We start from the raw sequence: 13,703 nt of genomic DNA on the forward strand, positions 1-13,703 counted from the left end.
TTGTCGATCGGTGGGTCCTCGAGTTGAGTATGATTTCTCCTGAGGGATTGTCTATCGGTGGGTCCTCGAATTGAGTATGATTTTTCCTGAGGAGTTGTCTATCAGTGGGTCTTGGAGTTGAATATGATTTCTCCTGAGGGGTGGTCTATTGATGGGTCCTCGAGTGGCTCCAGGATCCACATAGTCTGGTGCAGCGGAGGCTGTGCTGAAAGGCTGGATCTCTTGGTTGGTCATTCTCTCCTTTCACAGCAGTCTGCACAGTGGAGGTCATTCTCATGTCGCGCAGCTCCATCTTGAGTGGATTTCTTCCAGTGTATCTATTGAGTTTTTCATAATGTTGAATTTCTTCAGGTTGATTTTGATGTTATCTTTGAAGTGTTTCCTATGCCCACCGGGGCTCGTTAACCTTCCTTCAACTGGGAATAAAGGATCTGTAGGGGAGACGTGAGTTAGACATCCAAATGACATGACCTGTCTATCGGAATTGGTGTTGATATCATGCTGGAGATGTTGTTCATGTTGACCTCCTCTGATACACTGGTGTCAGTGCGTCTGTCCTTACAAACTGATCCTCAAAACTTTTCATAAGTTCTTTGGCAGTATTGTCCAGGGCTTTCAGGTGTCTGTATAGATGATTCATGTTTCAGCTCCATGTAGGAAGGATGACTGCTCGATAGACCAAATGTTTTTTTTTGGACCTGTAGGTCTTCAAAGATTCTTTTCCTTAATCTTACAAAGGCTCCACTATCACTGCTCAGGTTGTGGTTGATCTGCGAGTTGATGTTTGCTTTTGAGGAGAGAGCACTGCCAAGATAGGAAAGTAGTCACATTTTCAAGGGCAAGATCATCGACTTTTATGGAGGGATGGATAAATTGGCTGGTTGGCCGGTAGCAAATATAGGATCTGTGTCTTTTTATATTCAAAACAGTTCCTGGGTGTCAAGATCTCTGAGGATCTAACCTGGACCCAACATATCGATGTAGTTATAAAGAAGGCAAGACAGCGGCTATACCTTGTTCAGAGATTGAAGAGATTTGGCATGTCAACAAATACACTCAAAAACTTCTATAGTTGTACCGTGGAGAGCATTCTGACAGGCTGCATCACTGTCTGGTATGGTGGGGCTACTGCACAGGACCGAAAGAAGCTGCAGAAGATTGTAAATCTAGTCGGCTCCATTTTGGGCACTAGCCTACAAAGTACCCAGGACATCTTCAGGGAGCGGTGTCTCAGAAAGGTAGCGTTCATTATTAAAGACCTCCAGCACCCAGGGCATGCCCTTTTCTCACTGTTACCATCAGGAAGGAGGTACAGAAGCCTGAAGACACACACTCAGCGATTCAGGAACAGCTTCTTCCCCTCTGCCATGTGATTCCTAATTGGACATTGAATCTTTGGACATTACCTCACTTTTTTTAATATACCGTATTTCTGTTTCTGCACATCTATAAAAATCTATTCAATATACGTAATTGATTTACTTATTTATTATTATGTTTTATTTTATTTATTACTATTATTGTTTTTTTCTCTCTCTGCTAGATTATGTATTGCATTGAACTGCTGCTGGTAAGTTAACAAATTTCACGTCACATGCCAGTGATAATAAACTTGATTCCGACCCAGGGCTCTCCATGTCTTAGCAAAGGCATTCAGGATACAGTGAAGGTCTCTTTCAGTGTGCTGCCATGGGGTTGCAGCCACACACTGAAGCTGCATGATAGTGATGGTACTGACCTTGTTCTTAGCCTTGAACCAGTTGTGGTTGAAAAGCCTGTTGTTCATTCTATACACAAATGGCATTCCCCATAGCAGGTCGTGGCCAATGAGGTGAAGGATAACAGCAATAAAGACAACAAATTGGGTGGGTGCAATGATACCGCCCTGTTTGACGAAGGGTTTTGATTCAGCACCACTGTTGCTGAGTACTGTGGCTGACACGACATCAGACAGGAGCCTCAGTATCTGTACATACTTGTCAGGACAACCAGGTCTTAATAGTATAGGCCAGAGAGCCTGGCAGTCCATTGTATCAAATGCCTTTTCTAATGTCAATTCCATGAAAGCCAAGTATCACGTACCCTGTGACGGGTTAAAGAACCAGCAGAAATGGAAAACATCTTTGTGTCTGGTGTTGCTGTTAACTAATGCTATTTATTAGTAACTACGCAATACAGTAATATAAAATCAGATAAATCAAACAGGTTAGCAATGGTTATATATATGTGTGGAAATATAAAAACCAAGCTTCTTCAAGCCTGGGGGATAAATGGATAGAGTCTTATGATGATGGGTAAAGGGAATCAGTTCAGATCGTGGTATTGAGTTGAGTAGTGATGGAGAGAGAGAGGTGTTGTGGTTGTTCGAGTAAGCTGATGCCGTCGATTCTTCCCATTGTCCTCCGGAACTTCCAAGTTAGCCAGACTTGACCAACCTGAGAGCACTGTCTTCAAGTGATAGTCCACCAACCCAGGCAAAGGTTAGACACACTGGGAGACTCCACAGGGTCGCTCTTTCACGCACTAATAATCACAGATCGATCCCTCACCATCCTCAGTCCCACACTCGTGGGCACCTGAGCAGGATAGTGGTAACTTCACCACACCCTAGTGCGTCTGCGTGTCCTGTGAAACAAGCAATTACGCTGGTTTAAATACTGTTGTGCTGAACACCAGCTGTCCATCAAGTAGCTCCTCCCTTCTCTCTCTGTAGGAACTCAGAAGCTGGCAGTGTCCTTGCAGAAATTCCAAACAAACTGTGAGCAGTCTTCGCCTCTCTCTGTCCCTCTCTCTCTCTCTCTCTCTCTCTCTGTCCCTCTCTCTCTCTCTCTTTCTCTCTCTCTCTCTCTCTCCCTCTCTCTCTCTCTCTCTCTCTCTCTGTCTCTCAATAACAAGGTGTTTGTGCTGTATAGCTCTCTCTCTCTTTTTAAAAGCACAGCCCATAAGGGATAATTCAGGATCCCGTCACACAGGTACAAAGGTTGCCTTTGTTCACAGCAATTTTCCTGTAATTGGCATGCTGTGAAACTGAATCAGAATCAGAATCAGGTTTTTTGTCACCGGCATGTGTTGTGAAATTCGTTAACTTAGCAGCAGCAGTTCAACGCAATACATAACATAGAAGAAGAAAAACAAAATAAAATAGTAATAATAAAAGTAATAATAAGTAAATCAATTTCAGTATATGTATATTGAATAGATTAAAATTGAGCAAAAAACAGAAATAATATATGTAAAAAAAAGTGAAGTAGTGTTCATGGGTTCAATGCCCATTTAAGAATCGGATGGCAGGGCGGAAGAAGCTGTTCCTGAATCACTGAGTGTGTGTCTTCAGGCTTCTGTACCTCCTACCTACGAAAAGGGCATGTCCTGGGTGCTGGAGGTCCTTAATAAAGGACGCTGCCTTTCTGAGACTCCGCTCCCTGAAGATGTCCTGGGTACTTTGTTGGCTAGTACCCAAGATGGAGCTAACTAGATTTACAATCTTCTGCAGCTTCTTTCAGTCCTGTGCAGTAGCCCCCCCATACCAGTCAGTGATGCAGCCTGTCAGTGTGCGGTATCTCTGGATGGGTGGAAACCATGGTGTAATTCAAGGAGTACTTCTTCGCATAGTGGCAAGATTTGGTTGACAAGGATACATGCAAACACTTAGCCTGTTGTTGACGAGAGACTGATGCCTCTGTAATTGCCAAGATCTGCCGTGTCTCCCTCTCTATTAGAGCACCCCTGAGCTCCAAGGGCTCTTGTTCCTCTTCCCAGACCTTCAGAAGCAAGGTGTATGTGGTGCAGGAGTGCTGGTCCACCTTCCTTAAGGGTCTCTCAGTGGCTTTGTTGGTTTTCAGGCTCCTGATGACATCATGGACCTCTTTCATACTGGGAGGTTGCCCCATGTCTTCTCTCGCAAGTCTCTGCAGGATTTGGTTAGTAACCCCTAGATCAACAGTGCTGTCATGGTTAAGACGTTTTTGAAAGTGCTCTCTCCATCAAGTGTTGATATCCTTCAAATCCTTCAGTGAGTTCTTCCCTTCCTTTGAGTGCAGGGGGTTTAATCCAAAGTAGTTTGGAGCATAGACTGTTTTGGAGGTATTGAACCATCCTGTCATGTCACCAGATGATGTCAGTCTTTAGATTTCCAGGACTTTCTCAGCCCACAAAGAATTATTTAGCTCCCTCACAAATGCAGGACGTTTGCCTTGGCTCTGGAGTAAGCTTCCCTTTTGGCTTCGCTGCCAATGTCATTCTGACAAACATAAAAGGCTTTCCTTTTCTTGGAGATAAGTTGTTCTCTCTCCATGTCTTCATTGATTAAAACATTGAAAACCTACAGCACAATACAGGCCCTTCGGCCCACAAAGCTGTGCCAAACATGTTCCTACCTTAGAACTACCTAGGCTTTACTCATAGCCCTCTATGTTTCTAAGCTCCATGTAGCCATCCAGGAGTCTCTTAAAGGTCCCTATTGTTTCTGCCTCCACCGTCGCTGCCGGCAGCCCATTCCACATACTCACCACTCTCTGAGTAAAAAACTTACCCGACATCTCCACTGTACCTAATTTATTAGGTTCTTAATAATATATTAACGATGCAGAAAGATAATATACCAATATAATAATACTGATAATATTGTAATAATCCACAGAACACTAATTAGTCCTTGCCTTGCCAAATGTGGGAAGATACTGACCGTCCAATTACCCACCACTGGTGAAAAGCTCACCAGCTTGTGGTTTCCTGGTCTGTTTCCACAGCTATTCGAAATGAAAGGCATAACATGAACCGTCACCCAGCCTTCTGGGACCCGACACATGACTAAAGAATATGTGAATATCTCTGTAATTTCTTCCCTGATTTCCCAAATGCCCTAGAATATACTTAACCAAGATCCTGAATTTATCCACTTCAACCGTCTTTAGGCTGCCTCGGTTGTAAACTGGATATGTTTCAATTGTTCACTGTTCCTTTTCCTTAATCCCTCATCTTTCATCACCTTTCACTCTAAATGTAGGTGAGAAATATTCATTTTCATTCCATCCATTGCATCTTGCTGCACACATCTAGTAAATAACAACTCTAATCTGCAAGGGTTTCTATTCTCTGCCCACTCTAATCTGCAAGGGCTTCTATTCTCTGCCCACTCTAATCTGCAAGGGCTTCTGTTCTCTGCCCACTTTAATTTGCAATGGTTTCTATTCTCTGCCCACTTTAGTCTGCAATGGTTTCTATTCTCTGCCCACTTTGATCTGTAATGGGCTCTATTCTCTGCCCACTTACGCCTGGGCTCCTGATATACTTGCTGAATTTCTTAGAATTCTCTTTTACATTATCTGAAAAAGTCTGTTATATCGCTCATACCCTTTGAGTAATTCACTTGATGTCAGCAGCTGTAGCTTAATATACCTCCATTTTCCTGATGAGAGCTTAATTTCCCATGTCATGCATGGTTCCATAGTCCTGCCAGCCTTGCCCTTCACTCTGTTGGCCCTGAGCACTCTGTATCTCACTTTGTATCCTCCCACTTACCAGAAGTCCCTTTACCCGCTACTTGGCTCTCCCAATCAACATTTGCAAATTCTGTGGTATCTGCACCTCATGATACTGAGCTGCCAGTCCTGCTTTTCCCTCAGCTATTTTTGTCGTGACTACATTATCCTACTTCCACGTGCCAAAACAAACCCTAACTTTCCTGTCATGCTTCTTGCCTGAAAGCAAATGCAGTTTATTCTATCCACACTTTGTCACTGCCTGCCTTGTCCCTACCTGTCCTGTAGAATAAGCTTGCTGGCTTTAACTATTATATTTGCCTCAACATGCCCATCTGCCGCAGTACCACTCGAGATACCAACCCAGGTTGAACCTTCCCTTGTATTGGCACCAAATCTCCCGCCAGAATATTCGTCCCCCTCCAGTTCAGGTGCAGTGAGTGTTGAATTTGAGGGCTGGATACAGGATTACTTGCAGGTCCTTCGCATTGTGGAAGAACAGAGGGATCTTGGGGTTCGTATCCATAGATCCTCAAAGTCGCTGAGCAAGATGATAGGGTGGTGAAGGTGATCGATGTGTTGGCCTTCACTAGTCAGGGGATTGAATTCAAGAGCCAAGGCTGAGGATGAGCCTGCTCCCAGTGAGGTAAGGCCGGGTAAGCTCCTTTAATTAATCTAATTAATTTAGGAGTAGGTAATGGAGGCAGCAGTTAGGGCAGTTGAGTGCTCTGTATGCGGTATGTGGGAAGTCAGGGCGAGCACAATTGTCCCTGATGACCACACCTGTAAAAGGTGCATCCAGCTGCAGCTCCTGACAAACCGAGTTAGGGAACTGGAGCTGGATGAACGTTGGATCATTTGGGAGGCAGAGGCAGAAATAGAGAGGAGTTACAGGGAGATAGTCACCCCTAAGAGTCAGGAGACCGGTAGCTGGGTGACTGTCAGGAGAGGGAAGGGGAACAGACAGAATGAGCAGAGCACCCCTGTGGCCGTTCCCACCAATAATAAGTATATCATTTTGGATACTGTTGGTGGGGACGACCTACCAGCGACAAGTTGCAGTGGTTGCATCTCTGGCACCGAGACGACCCTCAGCTCAGAAGGGAAGGAGGGAAAAGAGGAGAGCAGTAGTGATAGGGGATTCGATAGTTAGGGGGACAGATAAGAGGTTCTGTGGGAGAGATCGAGAATCCCGGATGTCTGTTGCCTCCCTGGTGCCAGGATCCGCGATATCTCGGATCGAGTTCTCAGTATTCTCAGGAGGGAGGGTGAACAGCCAGATGTCGTGGTCCATGTAGGGACCAATGACGTGGATAGGAAGGAGGAGGAGGTCCTGCAAAGAGAGTTTAGGGAGTTAGGTGCAAAGTTGAAGGACAGGACCTCCAGGGTGCAATCTCAGGATTGCTACCCGTGCCACGTGCTAGTGAGGTGAGAAATAGGAAGATAATGCAGCAAAATACGTGGCTAAGGAGATGGTGCAGGAGGGAGGGCTTCATGTTTCTGGATAATTGGGCCTTGTTCCAGGGAAGGTGGGACCTGTTCCGACGGGGGACTAACATCCTTGCGGGAAGGTTTGCTAGTGCTGCTCCGGGGGGTTTAAACTAGATTTGCAGGGGGAGGGGAACCAGAGTGTTAGACCAGATAGTGAGGTGGAGGAGGATAAAGGTCATGCGAGAACTGCAAGTATAGTGCATAGAGTAAAGCCAGATCTAACATACAGAGAGGCTTTGAGGAAAGAGAAGCAGAATAAAGGGTGTAAAGACAGTAAGGTGGAAGGGCTAAAGTGTGTGTACTTCAATGCAAGAAGCATCAGGAACAAAGGTGATGAACTGAGAGCTCGGATACATACATGGAATTATGATGTAGTGGCTATTACAGAGACTTGGCTGGCACCAGGGCAGGAATGGATTCCCAATATTCCTGGATTTCAGTGCTTTAAAAGGGATGGGGGGGGGGAGGAGGGGTTGGCGTTACTGGTCAGGGATACTATTACAGCTACAGAAAGGGTGGGTAATGTAGCAGGATCCTCTTTTGAGTCAGTATGAGTGCAAGTCAGGAACAGGAAGGGAGCAGTTACTCTATTGGGGGTATTCTATAGGCCCCCTGGCAGCAGTAGAGATACAGAGGAACAGATTGGGAGGCAGATTTTGGAAAGGTGCAAAAATAACAGGGTTGTTATCATGGGTGACTTTAACTTCCCTAATATTGATTGGCACCTGATTAGTTCCAATGGTTTAGATGGGGCAGAGTTTGTTAAGTGTGTCCAGGATGGATTCCTGTCACAGTATGTGGACAGGCCGACTAGGGGGAATGCCATACTAGATCCAGTACTAGGTAATGAAGTGGGTCAGGTCACAGATCTCTCAGTGGGTGAGCATCTGGGGGACAGTGACCACCGCTCCCTGGCCTTTAACATTATCATGGAAAAGGATAGAATCAGAGAGGACAGGAAAATTTTTAATTGGGGAAGGGCAAATTATGAGGCTATAAGGCTGGAACTTGCGGGTGTGAATTGGGATGATGTTTTTGCAGGGAAATGTACTATGGACATGTGGTCGATGTTTAGGGATCTCTTGCAGGATGTTAGGGATAAATTTGTCCCGGTGAGGAAGATAAAGAATGGTAGGGTGAAGGAACCACAGGTGACAAGTGAAGTGGAAAATCTAGTCAGGTGGAAGAAGGCAGCATACATGAGGTTTAGGAAGCAGGGATTGGATGGGTCTATTGAGGAATATAGGGAAGCAAGAAAGGAGCTTAAGAAGGGGCTGAGGAGAGCAAGAAGGGGGCATGAGAAGGCCTTGGCGAGCAGGGTAAAGGAAAAACCTCAATTATGTGAAGAACAAAAGGATGACAGGAGTGAAGGTAGGACCGATTAGAGATAAAGGTGGGAAGATGAGCCTGGAGGCTGTGGAAGTGAGCGAGGTCCTCAATGAATACTTCTCTTCGGTATTCACCAATGAGAGGGAACTTGATGATGGTGAGGAAAATATGAGTGAGGTTGATGTTCTGGAGCATGTTGATATTAAGGGAGAGGAGGTGTTGGAGTTGTTAAAGTACATTAGGACTGATAAGTCCCCGGAGCCTGACGGAATATTCCCCAGGCTGCTCCATGAGGTGAGGGAAGAGATTGCTGAGCCTCTGGCTAGGATCTTTATGTCCTCGTTGTCCACGGGAATGGTACCGGAGGACTGGAGGGAGGTGAATGTTGTCCACTTGTTCAAAAAAGGTAGTAGGGATAGTCCGGGTAAGACCAGTGAGCCTTACGTCTGTGGTGGGAAAGCTGTTGGAAAAGATTCTTAGAGATAGGACCTATGGACATTTAGAGAATCATGGTCTGATCAGGGACAGTCAGCATGGCTTTGTGAGGGGCAGATCATGTCTAACAAGCCTGATAGAGTTCTTTGAGGAGGAGACCAGGCATATAGATGAGGGTAGTGCATTGGATGTGATCTACATGGATTTTAGTAAGGCATTCGACAAGGTTCCACACGGTAGGCTTATTCAGAAAATCAGAAGGCATGGGATTCAGGGAAGTTTGGCCAGGTGGATTCATAATTGGCTTGACTGCAGAAGGCAGAGGGTCATGGTGGAGGGAGTACATTTGGATTGAAGGGTTGTGACTAGTGGTGTCCCACAAGGATCGGTTCTGGGACCTCTACTTTTCGTGATTTTTATTAACAACCTGGATGTGGGGGTAGAAGGGTGGGTTGGCAAGTTTGCAGACGACACAAAGGTTGGTGGTGTTGTGGATAGTGTAGAGGATTGTCAAAGATTGCAGAGAGACATTGATAGGATGCAGAAGTGGGCTGAGAAGAGGCAGATGGAGTTCAACTCGGAGAAGTGTGAGGTGGTACACTTCGGAAGGACAAACTCCAAGGCAGAGTACAAAGTAAATGGCAGGATACTTGGTAGTGTGAAGGAACAGAGGGATCTGGGGGTACATGTCCACAGATCCCTGAAAGTTGCCTCACAGGTAGATAGGGTAGTTAAGAAAGCTTATGGGGTGTTAGCCTTCATACGTCGAGGGATAGAGTTTAAGAGTTGCGAGGTAATGATGCAGCTCTATAAAACTCTGGTTAGGCCACACTTGGAGTATTGTGTCCAGTTCTAGTCGCCTCACTATAGGAAGGATGTGGAAACATTGGAAAGGGCACAGAGGAGATTTATCAGGATGCTGCCTGGTTTAGAGAGTATAGATTATGATCAGAGATTAAGGGAGCTGGGGCTTTACTCCTTGGAGAGAAGGAGGATGAGAGGAGACATGATAGAGGTGTACAAGATAATAAGAGGAATAGATAGAGTGGACAGTCAGCGCCTCTTCCCCAGGGCACCACTGCTCAATACAAGAGGACATGGCTTTAAGGTAAGGGGTGTGAAGTTGAAGGGGGATATTAGAGGAAGGTTTTTTACTCAGAGAGTGGTTGGTGCGTGGAACGCACTGCCTGAGTCAGTGGTGGAGTTCCCTCTAAGCTGTGCGCGCTCAGACATTTTTCAACAAAGGAAATTAATGTGTGCACAAAAGGTTAGTTACCTAAAATAATGTAGTAATTAATAATTATACTTATTGAAAATAAACTTTTAGCTGACTGTTTCTGTTTACTAGTTAGTTGGTTTTTCAAATACCACAATGCATAAATCATCAGACAAAGTCAGCATGGATTTGTGAAAGGAAAATCATGTCTGACAAATCTCATAGAATTTTTTGAGGATATAACTAGTAGAGTGGATAGGGGAGAACCAGTGGATGTGGTATATTTGGATTTTCAAAAGGCTTTTGACAAGGTCCCACACAGGAGATTAGTGTGCAAACTTAAAGCACATGGTATTGGGGGTAAGGTATTGATGTGGATAGAGAATTGGTTAGCAGACAGGAAGCAAAGAGTGGGAATAAACGGGACCTTTTCAGAATGGCAGGCGGTGACTAGTGGGGTACCGCAAGGCTCAGTGCTGGGACCCCAGTTGTTAACAATATATATTAATGAATTGGATGAGGGAATTAAATGCAGCATCTCCAAGTTTGCGGATGACACGAAGCTGGGCAGCAGTGTTAGTTGTGAGGAGGATGCTAAGAGGATGCAGGGTGACTCGGATAGGTTAGGTGAGTGGGCAAATTCATGGCAGATGCAACTTAATGTGGATAAATGTGAAGTTATCCACTTTGGTGGCAAAAACAGGAAAACAGATTATGTTTGCGTTTAAAAACAGATTATTATCTGAATGGTGGCCGATTAGGAAAAGGGGAGGTGCAACGAGACCTGGGTGTCATTATACACCAGTCATTGAAAGTGGGCATGCAGGTACAGCAGGCGGTGAAAAAGGCGAATGGTATGCTGGCATTTATAGCAAGAGGATTCGAGTACAGGAGCAGGGAGGTACTACTGCAGTTGTACAAGGCCTTGGTGAGACCACACCTGGAGTATTGTGTGCAGTTTTGGTCCCCTAATCTGAGGAAAGACATCCTTGCCATAGAAGGAGTACAAAGAAGGTTCACCAGATTGATTCCTGGGATGGCAGGACTTTCACATGATGAAAGACTGGATGAACTAGGCTTATACTCATTGGAATTTAGAAGATTGAGGGGGGATCTGATTGAAATGTATAAAATCCTAAAGGGATTGGACAGGCTAGATGCAGGAAGATTGTTCCCGATGTTGGGGAAGTCCAGAACGAGGGGTCACAGTTTGAGGATAAAGGGGAAGCCTTTTAGGACCAAGATGAGGAAAAACTTCTTCACACAGAGAGTGGTGAATCTGTGGAATTCTCTGCCACAGGAAACAGTTGAGGCCAGTTCATTGGCTATATTTAGGAGGGAGTTAGATATGGCCCTTGTGGCTAAAGGGATCAGGGGGTATGGAGGGAAGGCTGGTGCAGGGTTCTGAGTTGGATGATCAGCCATGATCATACTGAATGGCGGTGCAGGCTCGAAGGGCCGAATGGTCTACTCCTGCACCTATTTTCTATGTTTCTAATTTACGTCGAATTCAAAAGAAGCGAAAGGTGTGAAGCGCAAAAGAACTTCAACTTGTTTAAAGTTAAATGGCTTAACAAAATAGTAGAAACTGCTGCACCGAAAGCTCTTGAGGTCATGAACGTTCAGCTATGAGAAATATTTATGTATGATACGGAAACTGGAGTTATCTGTTTGTATTGTCGTGATACGAAAGTTGCTGGAGAATTTGCTAGTGGAAAGAAGTGGGATGACATTTGGAAACTTGACTTTTTGAAGCGTCGTTTGGCAAGCAAATCGCATTTGGACAGTGTACAAAAGCTCAGGCAATAGAACCTGTCATTACCCGTTACAGGAGTGCTACGCATGTTACGGTTGAGTGCAGATGAGTGAGAGCAAAAACGATCAAACCCAGAGGAGATCAAAGCTGAGGTACAAGAATGGTCAACTTTTGATTTCTCCGCAATTGCAGATTGTGACTTCACATTTGGCAATGAACAAGTTAATGCCTTATGTCTAAAATATCATGATTTTCTAGCTGAAAATATTGTAATAATTAGACAGTTTAATGATTTCAAGTTTTCCGTGCAAGAAAAAATTAAATCCAAACTGATTTCAAACTTTGCTCAAATGGTGACATTTGTACTTCAAAATGAACAGTTTTGCGACCTTGCACAGTTGATGGACATTGGGGGAACCTTTCTTGCGTCTATTGCGGACTGTGAGTGAGGTTTTAGCCTAATGAATCAACTCAAAAACAAGCTGAAAAACCGTTTAGGCGAATGTTATTTGGATATGTTAATGAGAATCAAAAGCTATCAATTGGATGGAAGTTCTATTAGGTTAGATAGAGTTTACAAAGAATGGGTAAATGCCAAAGACAGGAGAGAGAAAAAATAACTGAGTGACTTAAATATGTATGTTATTTTGTTGTTATTCTGTGTAGTTTTATGTCAAATATTTTGTAAACCTACATAAACTGTGCCACATGTGCATTCACTGTGCACATACTTTTGTCACAGGAAAAAATTTGCACAACGTAAGATTTTTGCGCACACTGACTACTAAAAATTGTACATTAGGGAACATTGGTCAGTGGTGGAGGCAGATACTCGAATGAAATTTGAGAGACTACTAGACAGGTATATGGAGGGGTTATATGGTCGACACAACATTGTGGACCGAAGGGCCTGTACTGTGCTGTACTATTCTATGTTCTATGTTCTAAGAGTGGTGGTAGAGACAGATACATCTCTTAGATAGGTACACAGATAATAGAAAACTGAAGGGCTGTGTAGGATTGGAGGGTTAGATTGATATGTGCGTAGGCACAACATCGTGGGCCGAAGGGCCTGTACTATGCTGTGTTCTTTTTTTTTGTAATTTATTTTTTATTGAATTTCATCAACAAACAAACATTTCCATAAGATGTATCTCAAATACTATATATATCGCATATAATCATATTTGTCACAAATCTCCACATAATATTTATCTGAGGTATACACTTACAGAAAGGAGAGGAAAGAAAGAACAATCGAAAGAAGAAAACTATGTACAAAGTAGGGAGTGATTTTTTTTACAACATATTCATTGACTTGTGAGAATAAAATCAGGCCTATGAGGTGTTATGTGGTTAAACCATTTTTTCCAGTATGAATAAAATTGTTACAACTCATGATTAACAGATGTTGTTATCTTCTCCATTTTGTAAATGTCCATTGCAATTTCCATCCATACATTTAAAGTTGGGCTCTCCTGTGATAACCATTTCCTGGTAAGGGTCTTTTTACCAGCCACCAGCAGTATATTCATTAAATATTTATCTCTTTTCAACCATTCTTGAGGTATATACCCAAAATATATGGTCTTACTCTCTAAGGGTATTTCACATTTAAAGATGTATTGTAGGGCATTATGTATCCCAATCTAATAGTCTTTAATAACGGGGCATTCCCAGAAAATATGATAATGGTTTACATTTTGATTTCCACAATTTCTCCAGCAAGCAGGGGAGTTACTATTATAATGGGATTTCTGAGAGGGTGTAATAAAATATCTTATCAAGTTTTTCCACCCAAACTCCCTCCATTTCTGTGAACTGGTACACTTCCATTGATACCTCCATATTATTGTCCATTCTTCCTCAGATATTATTATCCCTCCTTCCTTCTCCCATTTTGTTTTAATGTATGAAGTCGAATGTGTTTTAAGATTTGACAAACCCTTATACACGCTTGAAATGATTCTACTACCATTGTCTGAATTATATGCTT

The 13,703-nt window shown here is 43.7% G+C and overlaps 1 protein-coding gene across 1 annotated transcript in view; it reads right to left on the reverse strand.

The window, feature by feature from the left end:
* LOC134336971 (glutathione hydrolase 5 proenzyme-like) overlaps positions 1 to 13,703 on the reverse strand; it is a 103,027-nt gene that overhangs the window by 30,489 nt on the left and 58,835 nt on the right. The window lies entirely within an intron of this gene.

This window comes from Mobula hypostoma, chromosome 23 (assembly GCF_963921235.1).
Source record: "Mobula hypostoma chromosome 23, sMobHyp1.1, whole genome shotgun sequence".
NCBI classification, from domain to species: Eukaryota; Metazoa; Chordata; class Chondrichthyes; order Myliobatiformes; family Myliobatidae; genus Mobula; species Mobula hypostoma.